We start from the raw sequence: 14,301 nt of genomic DNA on the forward strand, positions 1-14,301 counted from the left end.
GTGTGCTTGAGAGGGATGTATGTCCTGCTCTGATGGAGTAGAATGTTCTGTAAATGTCTATTAAGTCCATTTGGTCTAAAGTTCATTTAAGTCCAGTGTTTTCTTATTGATTTTTTTGTTTGTCTGTTTAAACAAACTATCCACTGATAAAAGTGTGAGATCGACGTTCCCTCCTATAGTTGTCCTGCTCTTTGTTCCCCAACAATGTCCTAATACATTCCTTGTATGTTCAGGTTCTTCCTGCATTGGATGCTTAGATTTGTTTCTCTTTACATTTTGTCTGCTATAGGTTTCTGCTTTGTGATTTATCAGGCATAAAACACTGTGTATTTATAATAGTCTAAGATGATAAAAACAAGTTTAAAGGCATACTGAAGCTCTACACTTTTACATACTGTCTTTTATGTCACATTTTACATCTTTTTACCTTGTTTAACCATTAACAAATTATTGAGCTATAGTTATTTTTAATGCTTTTACCTTTTAACCTTTATACTTGAGTTATAAGTGATTTACACATCATTATCATAACACAACACTATTATGAATTTAACTGTATATTTTCCTCTACCACTGAGATTTATTCTGTCGTATCTTTCCTGTTACTAATTTGCTTCCTCCAGCGTGAAAAACTCCCTTAAACATCTCTTCTAAGTCTAGCCTAGTAATGATGAACTCCTTCAGCTTTTGCTTCTGGAAAACTCTTTTTCTCTCCTTCAAATCTGAATTACAACGTTTCCAAGCAGAATTTCTTGGTTGGCAGTTTTTTCCCTTCAGCACTTTGAGTATGTCATGCCACTTCTTTTCATCCTGCAAAGTTCTGCATAAAAATCTGCTGAAAGTCTTATGGAAGTTGCCTGTACCTAAGTTTTGTTTTGTTTTACTTTTTTTCTCTCTTTCTTTCTGATCTTGATATTCTTTCCTTAATGTTTGAAAATTTGAATATAATGTGTGTTGTATGGCTCTCTAGATTTATCTTGTTGGATTCTATGGGCTTTCTAAATCTGGATATCTATGTCATCCTCCAGGTTAGGAATTATTTCAGCCATTATTCCTTTAAGTACATTTTCTTCTCCTTTCTCTCATTTCTTCTTTGTTTTAGATCCCTACAATGCAAATCTTGTTCCTCTTGATGTTGTCCTGTAAGTCCCTTAAAAGCTATTTTCCCTCTTTTTTATTCTTTTTCCTTGTTGCTGCTCTGAATGAATTCTAGTGCCCTGTATTCAAGTTCACTGAGCCTTTTCTCTGCCTTACCTAGCTTGATATTGAATCCCTCTACTTAATTTTTTGGTTCAATTATTGTATACTTAAGTTGGTGCTATCCTATATTTTCTGTTTCTAAAAATTCTTTGTTCATACATTGTTCTCCTGAGCTCCATGAGTGTCTCTTTCTGACAGTTATTTGAACTCTACCTGATAAATCACCATCTCCATTTCCTTAAGGTCTCTTTCTATAGTTTTTACTTGTTCCTCTGTTTGGAATATTTTCCTCTTTTTATACATTCCCCTTGAGTCTCAGTTTTGGTCTATGCACATTAGAGAATAGAGTCACCTCTCCCAGTTTTGAGGAGCAATCCTGTGCATAAAATGAATCTAATCGTTTAACTGTGCCTTAGCTCTTGGTTGTCTCTCAATTTTCTGTGGCTGTTCAGGTTGCCTTCTTTGTTCTTAGTGGCTCGCAGTAGTTTAAAAAGTCCCAAAGGAGAGGGCATAGTCAGCACCTGGATGAAACCTGTTTGGCAGCAGGACCCTTGGGAAGCAGCTGGGAAAACATATAGTTGGGTGCCTTCCATGGAGAAACGGGGAGATGAGCTTTTTTACCTGCTTCCAGATGCCTGACCCTGGGCTATAGCCATGAATGGGTGGGGTGGTGGGAAGTGCAGGGAATGTTCCTGCACCCAGTAAGAACTGCTTCTTTGTTTGCTACTATTCAGTGGGACTTGTGAATGCAAACCCTGGGGGAACAATCAGTAAAGAACTATTTTTTTGTTTGCTACAATGATGTATAAATTCTCATGAATGGAAGTCCTCCTTGCTATCAAAGCCAGATGATCTAGGCATCTGTCTCTTGGCTGGAAGCCCAACAGCTGGGTAATAGACAAACATACAAGTTGCTCAGCTGGAAAAATTGGTTACTCGAAGTAGGTTAGAGGAGGAGTCAGTGGAAATATGCACAGGCTTCCCTGATCTTGAGAGAGGACCACATAGTCATCTTCTATACCAATGTTAGATTAGAAGTCTGATTCACAGCAGTAGCTTTTAAGGTATACAAATAAGCCTTCTCTTGGGGGAAGATAAAGGTGGGAATTTTTTGCCCACTGTCTCTGTGCTGAGCCCTGTGGGTATGGCCACAGTGAGTTTTTACAAGCCCCTTAAGAACTATTTCTTTGCTATAGTCTTGTTTGTTCTTCTGGATGGAAACTTCATTGGTTTCCAGAGTTAGTTATTTTGGGACCTGTCCCTCAGAAGTCTCAAAACTCAGGGCACCAGATGTGGGGTCCAAACACTTTGCTCTGCAGGGAGAAGCAGGGAGTTGAGAGTTCCCTCCTAATTGTTTGGCTCTATGCTAGGAGTGAATTTATGACAAAAGTGTGTCTCAGCGTTTCCTACCCAGTTCAGTGTAGATGATGTGGGTATTTTCTTGTTTGCCTGATAGCTAGGATTCAATCAAGTAGATTCAGTTCTGTGCTTAGCAAGGGGCTAATTCACAAGCCTCCTATATTGCCATCTTGGATCAAAACTGTAAGAAGTTCTTGTCTCCTTTTTTTGAAGACTTTATTTTTTTAGGTAGTTTTAGTTTCACAGCAAAATCAAGAGAAAGGTACAGAGATTTATCATATACCTCTTGCCCTCATGCAAGCATAGCCTCTCCTGTCATCAATATCATTCACCATAATGATAACTAGTTTACCAAGGATGGACCTTCATTGATCTATCATAATCATCCAAGTTCACAAATCACCAGACCCATAAAGAGTGAACTTTAGTGTTCATTCTTGGTATTGCATACTCTGTGGGTTAGGACAAATGTAATAATATATATCCATCCCTGTAACATCATACAGAATATTTTCACTGTCTTAAAAATCTTCTGTGCTCTGCATGTTTATCCCCATACTACAACTGACCTTTTTACTGCCTCCATAGTTTTGCCTTTTCTAGAATGTAATATTGTTGGAACCATACAGTATTTAGCCTCTTCAGACTGACACATCACTTAGTAATACACACTTAAGTTTGCAACAGGTCTTTTCATGGCTTGATAGGTCTTATCTTTTTAACTCTGAATAATCCATTGTCCATTTTATCCACTCACCCACAGAAGCCATTTAGGACATCTTGGTTGTTTCCCAAACTACTTCTTTATACAAGAAGATATTTCCAAGGATTATTTTAATTATAAAATGGGTTATTTGTGGTTACTTTGTTTCTCTTAATTTTATAAAATTTTAGTTGTGGTTAGACCCCCTACTGTAAATTCTGAAAGTTTAAAGATTTTCTCTTCTACAAATATAATTTCATTGAGAGCTTTTCTTTTTCTTTTGAAAAGGTTCCTCAAATAAGAAAAATTTCTTTCCAAAAATAATTTTTATTCAATATATCACACTGAGGTTCTATGTTTTTGACAAAATGCAAGAGACTCTGTGTGTGTGTGTGTGTGTGTGTGTGTGTACAGGTATGTATATTTTGAAAACTTTACTTTGAGCTTTCAGGAAAATGTTAAAGAGGTAAATGAATAACTACATAAATAATTCAAATTTGATATAATTGTTCAGAAAATATTAACTACTTGCCATATTACTGAATATCTGTTCTAAAGGACAGAGAAGTTCCTTATCCTGTAGAAGCTTAATATCTACCAGGGAAGGGAGATAGGTAGACAACCTGTGCAATTTTCAATATGAAAATGAACAAAAACTAAGGACAGGATGATATTATAGGAAGTATGTAGGGATTAAGGTTCAGAAGCCAGCTTAGATGGGGTAAGAAAAGGTCTAACAAATTCAGCAACTACTTTTTTTTAAAATTAATTTATTTATTTTCAGCATAACAGTATTCATTAATTTTTGCACCACACCCAGTGCTCCATGCAATCCGTGCCCTCTCTAATACCCACCACCTGGTACCCCAACCTCCCACACCTCCGCCACTTCAAACCCCTCAGATTGTTTTTCAGAGTCCATAGTCTCTCATGGTTCATCTCCCCTTCCAATTTCCCCCAACTCCCTTCTCCTCTCTAACACCCCTTGTCCTCCATGTTATTTGTTATGCTCCACACATAAGTGAAACCATATGATAATTGACTCTCTCTGCTTGACTTATTTCACTCAGCATAATCTCTTCTAGTCCCATCCATGTTGCTACAAAAGTTGGGTATTCATCCTTTCTGATGGAGGCATCATACTCCATAGTGTATATGGACCACATCTTCCTTATCCATTCGTCCGTTGAAGGGCATCTTGGTTCTTTCCATAGTTTGGCGACTGTGGCCATTGCTGCTATAAACATTGGGGTACAAATGGCCCTTCTTTTCACTACATCTGTATCTTTGGGGTAAATACCTAGGAGTGCAATTGCAGGGCCATAGGGAAGTTCTATTTTTAATTTCTTGAGGACTTCATCAAAATCAAAAGCTTCTGCACAGCAAAGGAAACAGTCAAGAAAACAAAGAGGCAACCTACAGAATGGGAGAAGATATTTGCAAATGACAGTACAGACAAAAGGTTGATACCCAGGATCTATAATGAACTCCTCAAACTCAACACACACAAAACAGACAATCATATAAAAAAATGCGCAGAAGATATGGACAGGCACTTCTCCAATAAAGACATACAAATGGCTATCAGACACATGAAAAAATGTTTATCATCGCTAGCCCTCAGGGAGATTCAAATTAAAACCACATTGAGATATCACCTTACACCAGTTAGAATGGCCAAAATTAACATGACAGGAAACAACATGTGTAGCAGGAGATGTGTAGAAAGGATAACCCTTTTACAGTGTTGGTGGGAATGCAGGTTGGTGCAGCCTCTTTGGAGAACAGTGTGGAGATTCCTCAAGAAATTAAGATTTATTTATTGCAGACAGCATGTGTGTGTGGGTGGGTGCGTGTGCGTGTGTGTGCAGAGTAGTGGGGAAGAGGGAGAGAGAGAGAATCCTCAAGCAGACTCCCTACTGAGTGCAGAGCCTGAGGCAAAGCTCAATCTCAGGACACTGAGATCATGATCTAAGCTGAAATCAAGAATCAGCCACTTAACTGACTGAGCTCCCCAGGCATCCCTCAGGAGAGACCTCGATAACAATAATCAAAAACAGGGCATCCAAAGAGGGAAGGACAAATGCAATATTCCAAGGCCAGAAACATCTTAGAAGTTTCAAGGAATTGAAAGGAAGGAAGGAAGGGGAAAGAAAGAAAGAAAGAAAGAAAGAAAGAAAGAAAGAAAGAAAGGAAGGAAGGAAGGAAGGAAGAAAACACACCAGTGATTTAAAATACACTGTTCCCACGTGGGGAACAGTAGTAGAAAGAAATGCTTTTATATGGGCCAAGGAAAGAATGGACCAGGGGATCCCTAGAGAAAGGTAGAGCCTTTTGCAGATAGGTAATGAGGGTCCATAACATGTAGTTCAGATCCTAAAAGATTTTATTTGGCAGAGATGAGTATTAAGGGTTGTGCTCCTCAAACTGCATTGCTTACACATCACCTAGGAGATCTTATTAAAATGTGAATGTGAAATGATAGTTGCCATCATTTTTGTTTACTTACATATCATTTGAAGGCTCTAACGGACATATTTGAGCCATGGTTCAGTTGTGCACTGTCCAGCGTGGTAGCTACTAAGCACATGTAGCCATTAAGCTGCACTTGTGGTGCGGCTAGTCAAAATGGTACAAGCCATAAATGTAAACGCTCCCAGGATTTTAAGACTTAGTATGAAAAAAAAGGTAAAGTATCTCACTAATTTTTTAATATTGATAATTTGTTTAAATGGTGATTTTTGGATATATAGTTAAATAAAAATAATTAAAAAGTAAATAAAATGTGAATGTGAGTTAAATGTGTTTGGGAGGGGCGCCTGGGTGGCTCAATGGGTTAAGCCTCTACCTTCACCTCAGGTCATGATCTCGGGGTCCTGGGATCAACCTGCACCAGGTTCTCTGCTCAGCAGGAAGTCTGCTTCCCTCCTCTCTCTGCCTGCCTCTGCCTACTTGTGCTCTCTCTCTCTCTCTCAAATAAATAAATCTTTAAAAAAAATTAAAAAAATAATAGATATGTTTGAGAGCATCACTGAAGAGTCTGCAAGTTCACAGATGATGCTGATGTTGCTGGCCCAAGGACTAGATTTACATTAGAGAAGCATTAGGTACTAGATTTACAAATCTTGATCGTCATCAAAATCACTTATCTTCTGGCAAATACATTTTGTTGTGGACTCATCCACTTGGAATTTCTGAAAACAGAACCGGAGAATGTTAAAACTCCTTAGGTGGCACAGCTACCAAGCTTGAAGAGGACTGACAAGATACTACAGGCCATGGAAATAAAATATGGTACATGGGAAGGTGTTATCTAAAAATACAAACATATATATATAAATTGGCTACACTCTCTTGTTTTGAAAGATGTTTTACTGTTGTGGACTTCAGAAAACATTGTCTAGCTGGAATCGACCAAAGATTACTTTAAAATGGGATAACAGCGATCCATGGATTAAAAGATCAAGAGAGAAAGTTCAAGCTGCTGAGAGAAAGAAAGAATAAAATGGGCTGGAAACTAAAGACATTTGATTCCTGTCAGATTTCAGCTTCTAAATGGCTTTGTGGCCTGCCGTAAGCCACTGAAATTCTCTAACCCACACTTTATCATAAATAAAATAAGATCTCTGAAGTTTCTTCAGTGTTTAAACTTGAGTCCTCTCTGGTAAAGACACAATTCTTATTCCCGCCTGCTGGGAATTACAATGCCATCTCTCTAGTGCTTTTTCCCCTCTTGTGTTGGGACAGAGCGGCTCTCCTGTTGTGACCAAATTAACCTGAGTTTACTCCTTGGGGAGTTAATATCAGGGAGTAAGAATCCCTGTCCCTTCAAAGATCCTTCTTGCTGGACTGGGAATCAAATTGACATGAGGCAGATTAACAGAAAATCAGATTTAATACCGTACATATGGGGAATCTGCACAGACGTGGGAATTCCAAAGACAGGGAAAATGAAGTATGAAAGTCACCCTGAAGGAAGAAGGGGGCGGGGGTCTGGGACTTGAGAGGAAAGGAATGCACTTCACAGGATGATAAAAGCAGGTATTTGGTAATTAGATGTCTGCCTGACATACAGATGGGTCCCTCAGATGAAATTTATCTGTTCATAGCCCTTATTCTGGGAAAGAACACCAGATTGGCTACTTCTGTGTGGTTAAGGGAAGGACAGGAGTTTCTCTTGAGGCCACAAGGGCTCAACTGCCTCCAGCTCAAAATAATCCACACACAAAAAGGGCATATTAAGGGTGGAGGGAACCTGTCCTGAACCCCTTCATTACAGATGGAGACCAGGTGGATGTGTCCAACAAAGGACCTTTGATTTTCAGCAAATAAGGAGATCACAGGGGATAACTTCCAAAGCCATGACTCCTCGTGTGGGAGGTGAGAGGTTTTCTTCAGGGTGAGGATGACTACTCAGAAAAAGGAGTTTTGTCATCCTATATTTAGGTGGGCATAAGGTTGCAAAGGCATACTTAGAAAACATGCTTAGAAATACATCCTTAGAAAACATGCCTATGCCTGTATTCTATGTCTTAGGGTCCATGACCAAAGGAGCGAGACTGATACAAAAGAAAGGTCAAGCAAAGCTTTATTTCATGCTAAGCATCGAGAATCAAACACAGCGGTCGGGGCCGTCTCTTACAGAGAGGGAGACCCCTCCCAGCCTCACAGACTAACTTTTAAAGGGCAAAGGCCATGTGGTTGGGCCTGGCCACACACAGGTGGCCGATGAGATTGTAACTCACAGAGAAAGCTGCACAGTCACGCTCGGTCACACATGGATGGCCAACTGCATTACAATTCACCCCATAGTAGCTATTTGCACTAGCCTATCACCTTGGTCAGAATTGGCACCCAAAAGACGGGGCCCACGCTCCTTGGTCGCTAGGGAGACAGTACGCGCCCCCTGACTGGGTGTCTCCACCTGACAGGACTCATCCCTGCTCTGGGGCCGTTAGCTCCGCCCGACCCGACCCACCCTTGTATTTGGGCTCCCTTACCTGGGACTGGTTTCCTGGACTTGCTTTTATAAAATTTCCCCTGGCCAGGGGTGGGAGGGGGTGAGGGTTTGGGGGTGCAGGGTCAGTTTAAGTTTTACTGCATAAACAACAAAATCGCTGTTTGACCGAGATGGAATCGCTCAAAGTAGGCCCTCACACTATGTTATGTTAATGAAACGTGTGCTCCTCCTTGGGTGGAGAGCTTAACATTATAATGAGCATTAGACGCTCTGTGGGTCCATCTGCATAGATGGGAGCCGCTGGTCAAGCTCAAATTGGTCTGAAACACCAGTAGGAGCTCCTCCTGTTGATTGCCTCTTAGAGACAAGGTTAATGTTCCTGTGAAGACGAAGGGAAGCCAGTTGGGGTCTTGCTGGTAAAAGTTATAACCCCACTAACCCTCTGGGCACATATTCACCCTTGTGGAAAAGAGTGTGTGTCCTATTATGGACACCCCCAAACTTCATCAGTGGTCCTCTGTTCACCACCCAAGTTTCTGGAAGGAATACCAGTAAAGTACTCTCTTCACCACCATAGAAGGTAAGGTTTTGGCGGGGGCGGGGGGGGGGGCACTGGGTGGCTCAGCTGGTTAAGCAACTGCCTTCGGCTCAGCTCATGATCCTGGAGCTTCAGCATCGAGTCCCGCATCGGGCTCCCAGCTCCACGGGGGGTCCGCTCCTCCCTCTGACCCCCTCCCCTCTCATGCTCTCTCTCTCTCAAGTAAAATCTTAAAAAAATAAAAAAATAAAAAGTTAAAAAAAAAAGGTGAGGCGATAGCTCCCTTCACAAACACCCTCTCCAGAAAGGTGCTTCGGTGTTTCCAGTCTTCCTCTCACATTAACCAGACAGGGGCAGGGCGTTGAGAAATTAGCACCGATTCTGCAAAAGGGCTGGTCCGGAGAACCCTCTGAAGAGATGGTTGACCTGATAACTGAGCAGTCTCTCTACTTGAGACACAGGTTTTTGTTCTTTTATGGACTTGAGTCTTCAGGCTAATAGGAAAGCTCCTGTATTTTGGTACATTCTCTTAAAAGTTTAGAATATATTCAAAATATGAGTAAAGAGATCAAGAAAAAAATTTCTAAAAGCATTTTTTTCTGAATAAAACTGTATAATTAAATACTTCAAAATTTATAACTTACACCTCAAATTAAAAAAAAAAAAGAAAAAATACTGGGGGGGGGGTTGTCAAAACAACCCCGGTTCCTCTGATTTATGAGTCACTGGCCAACAGGACCATCAAAACCCTCTTTTTAATACCTTTTCAACAGTTATAGTTAAATCATTCTGGAGAGCTGAGACTTCATATGAACTCTGAGAGACAAACTCTGCCTGAGAGCAGCTGAGCTGTTACCCCATCCTATCAAATCCCATAAGTAATGTTCATTTATTTATAATTTGTAATTTGTAGGAGCTGCTTTTAGGCAAACAGGTTTGAGTCATGGAGTGCAGAAGGGGCAACAGTGACCCCGGGCTGAATTCAGGCAGACCCACTGGGAAACCCAGCTCAAATACCCATAGACCCTAATGAAAGAACGGGCTACTCACAATTAGGCACAGTTCCCAAAAAACGAAAGATTCCCTATGTAGCCACATTTCCTCATCTTCTCCCTTTAAAAAGAGCCCCCCACGCACTGCCTTGTTGCGTCCTGCTTTCCCCTCCTATGCAGTGTGTTCAAGAAACCTTTAGAGCCTCCGTTCTGCCTCAGGTGAATTCTCTCACTGCCTATGCCGTGAGCCTCCACCTGATGGTCACTCCACATTTGAGGCCCCCATCGGATCAAGAGACACCCTATTTGGGCACCACACAACTGATTTACAATACTATATTGGTTTCATATTTTGATTGATCTGATTCCATATTTTTATATACTATGAAATGATCATCTCCATAGGTCCAGTTTGTCACTATACAAAGTTGTTAAAATATTATGGACTATCTTCCTTACGTTTTACATTATATCCCTGAGAGTCATTTATTTAGTAACGGGAAGTTTGTACCTATGATCCCCTTCACCTTTTTTGCCAACCCCCTAAACCCTTCCCTCTGGCAACCATAAATTTCTCTCTGTATCTATGATCCTTTCTGTTTTGTTTTGTAGATTCCAAATACGAGTGAAATCATGTAGTATTTCTTTCTCTATCTGGCTTATTTCACTTAGCATAATGCCCATTAGGTTCATTCATGTTGCCACAAATGGCAAGATTTGATTCTTTTTTTGTGACTGAATAATAGTACGTTGTGTGTGTGTATACATCTTCATCCGTTCATCTAGCCATGAACACATTGCTTTTGGAAAAATGCTACAAAGAACATGGGGAAGCAGGGGGAGTGCCCGAGGAGCCAAAGCGGGGTGGGCCTGGGCATTCCAGGGTGTTTTGCCTCTGTGTCATCTTGGCAAGCTGGCGGGGGCTATAGTGAGCACTGACCAGGGGTGTCCTGGTATGTGCCATGGGATGGCTGGGGCTGGTGTGGACTAGGGGCCTGGAGCTCACTGAGACAGTAGACCAGCCGGAACACCTGGCCCCTGCTCCTGTCCCTGCTATCCAGGAGGAGAAGGAATGTAAACTGTGGTGTTTGCCAGCCTCACCGAACTGGATAGACTTCCAGTAGCTCGTTTGCCATATGGGAGGGTTCTGGGGTTAGTTCCTCTATGTTCTATATAGTCATTCTTTTAATATTGTATTATAGTTTATAATATAGTTGTAATATAGTTATTCTATATAGTTGTTCTTTTAAACCATGTCTTCCCCCCCCCCCTCCTGTAGGGTTGGAGTGGGCTGAGGGCCCGGGGATCGGCCAGGCAGCAGGCCAACCATGACTACTTCTGTGCCATCAAGCTGGAAGGGGGATGTAAACCATGTCTCGTCCGCCCACCGGCCGGGAGGGTTCTAGCAGCAGCCGCACCGCTTGGCGGTTCCTTTATGTCCCAGTTGCCTTTTTAAACCAAAGCCCCCCAACCCCCCGTGGCCCTGAGCAGACAAACCTGGTCCCGCAGTCCTCTTCTCCCGGCTGCGGTTCCCAGGAGAAGTTGGTTCTCTTCCTTATCGTGTCTGTCTTTCCTGCCGTTCTCTCTCTCTGTGGTCTCACTGTCCCTGGTTGGGCAGAGGGTGCTCAGGCATCCCCAGGTCCTCTACAATGGAGTGTGGATTTGGTGTGTCCATGAGGAGGTTAAGCTCAGGGTCTGCTTACATCACCCTCTTGGAGTGGAACCACATCTTATCTCTTTACTTTATGTATCTCATGTATTCTTAACTATTACATTTTTAAAAAAGATTTTATACATTTATTTGACAGAGAGAGGGAGAGATCACAAGTAGGCAGAGCAGCAGGCAGAGGGTGGGGGAAGCAGGCTCCCTGCTGAGCAGAGAGCCCGATGCGGGGCTCGATCCCAGGACCCTGAGATCATGACCTGAGCCAAAGGCAGAGGCTTTAACCCACTGAGCCACCCAGGCACCCCACTAACTATTACATTTTTTAAACTAATTTTACCACATTTGTCCTTTAAACCTTCATACTTGCTTTACAAGCGGTTGGCCTACTACCTTTATTCACCTCTTCCGGTGAGACTTTTACTCTCATGTATTTTCTTCTTATTAATTAGCACATTTTATTCTTAGCTTAGAAAAGTCTCTTGAACATTTCTTGCAAAGCTGGTTTAGTGGTGAAGACCTCCTTTGGCTTTTTCTTGTCTGGGAAACTCTTAATCTCTCCTTCGATTTTGAACGACAGTCTTCCCTGGTAGAGACTTCTGGTTTGTCAGTGGTTCCCTGTCTGCACTTTGAGTATGTCACGCCACTCCCTTCTGACCTGTGAACATTCTGTGGAGACTACACTGACACGCTTATGAAAATTCCCTTAGCCATATGTTGCTTATCTCTTACTCCTGTTAAGATTTTCTTTATTCTTTACTTTTACTGTTTGACCTATAATGTGTTTCATTGTGCTTCTCTTTGGGTCCATCATGTTTGGAACTCTCTGGGCTTCCTGGACCTGGATGTCTGTCTTCTTCCCCAGATTAGGGATGTTTTCAGGCATTATTTCTTCAAACAATTTTTCTGGCCCTTTTTCTCTTTCCCTTCTGGGATATCTGTAATGTGACTGTTATTTCTCCTTGATGTTCCAGAGGTCTCTTAATGTCTCGTCTCTTCTTTTAGCTCCTTTTCTCACTCTGCTGTTCTGTCTCGGTGTCTTCTTTTGCTCTGCCTTCTAGCGTGTTGGTCCGTGCTTCTGTTTCATCTCTTCTGCTGTGGTGCTCCTCGAGTGTATTTTTCAGGACAGTTATGACTGCTGTTTAGTTCTTTCTTATATTTTCTCTTTGTTGAAGTTCTTGCTGTGTTCATCCAATTCTTCTCCCAAGATGAGTGAGCATTTTTTTCCCCAAAGATTTTATTTATTTATTTGACAGAGATCACAAGTAGGCAGAGAGGCAGGCAGAGAGAGAGAGGGGGAAGCAGGCTCCCTGCTGAGCAGAGAGCCCGATGTGGGGCTCGATCCCAGGACCCTGAGATCATGACCTGAGCCGAAGGCAGCGGCTTTGACCCACTCAGCCACCCAGGTGCCCCTGAGTGAGCATTTTTATGACCACGACTTTGATTATTTATTGCATAGGTTGCTTGTCTCCAATTCATTAAGTTTTTTTCTGGGGATTTGTCATCTTTGTTGGTTTAGAACATATTCCTCTGTCTCCTCATTTTGCCCATTTCTCTGTCTGTATATATAAGGCAAAATGGCTACCTCCCTTAGCCTTTATTTATTTACTTTTAATGAACATATAATGTATTATTTGTTTTAGGGGTACAGGCCTGTGATTCATCAGTCTTACACAAAACCCGGCGCTCACCACAATACATGCCCTCCCCAACATCCGCCACCCAGCCACCCCATCCGCCCCTCCCCTCTAGCAACCCTGAGCACCTGGGTGGCTCGGTGAAGTGTGGTTAAGCGTCTGCCTTCAGCTCAGGTCATGAGCCTGGATTCCTGGGACTGGGTCCCACATTGGGTTCCCTGCACAATGGAAAGTCTGTTTCTCCTTCTGACCTTCCTGCCTCTCATGATTTTCTCTCATTCTTTCTCTCTCAAATAAATAAATAAAATCTTAAAAAAATAAGTTTCTTATAGTTTGTCTCTCTCTCTCTCTGGTATCATCTTGTTTCATTTTTTCCTCTCTTCCCCTATGATGCTCTGCCTTGTTTCTTAAATTCTGCATATCAGTGGGATCCTATGATAATTGCCTTTCTCTGATTGACTTATTTTACATAGTTCTCTCTAGTTCCACCCATGTTGTTGCAAATGGCAAGATTTCATTATTAGGATGCACAGTGTTCCATTGTGTGTGCCACGTCTTCTGTATCCATTCATCTGCCGATGGACACCTGGGCTCGTCCTATAATTTGGCTATTGTAGACATTGGTGCTTATAAACATTGGGGTTCATGTGCCCTCCAGATCACTACCTTCATATCTTTGGGGTAGATACTTAGTACTGCAATTGCTGGATTGTAGGGCAGCTCTATTTTCAACATTTTGAGGACCCTCCATACTGTTTTCCAGAGTGGCTACACCAGCTTGCATTCCCACCAACAGTGTAGGAGGGTTCCCCTTTCTCCACATCCTCACCAGCATCTGCCATTTCCTGACTTGTTGATTTTAGCCATTCTGACTGGTGTGAGGTGGTGTCTCATTGTGGTTTTGATTTGTATTTCCCTGAAGCCGAGTGATGTGGAGCATTTTTTTTCATGTGTCTGTTGGCCATCTGGATGTCTTCTTTGCAGAAATGTCTGTTCATGTCCTCTGCCCATTTCTTGATTGGATTATTTGTTCTTTGGGTGTTGAGTTTGGTAAGTTCTTTATAGATTTTGGATACTAGCCCTTTATCTGATATGTCGTTTGCAAATATCTTCTCCCATTCTGTCAGTTGTCTTTTGGTTTTGTTAACTGTTTCCTTAGCTGTGCAAAACTTTTTATCTTGATCAAGTCCTAATAGTTCCATTTTGCCTTTGTTTTTCTTATCTTTGGAGATGAGTCTAGCAAGAAGTT

This window comes from Mustela lutreola, chromosome 3 (assembly GCF_030435805.1).
Source record: "Mustela lutreola isolate mMusLut2 chromosome 3, mMusLut2.pri, whole genome shotgun sequence".
Lineage (NCBI taxonomy): Eukaryota > Metazoa > Chordata > Mammalia > Carnivora > Mustelidae > Mustela > Mustela lutreola.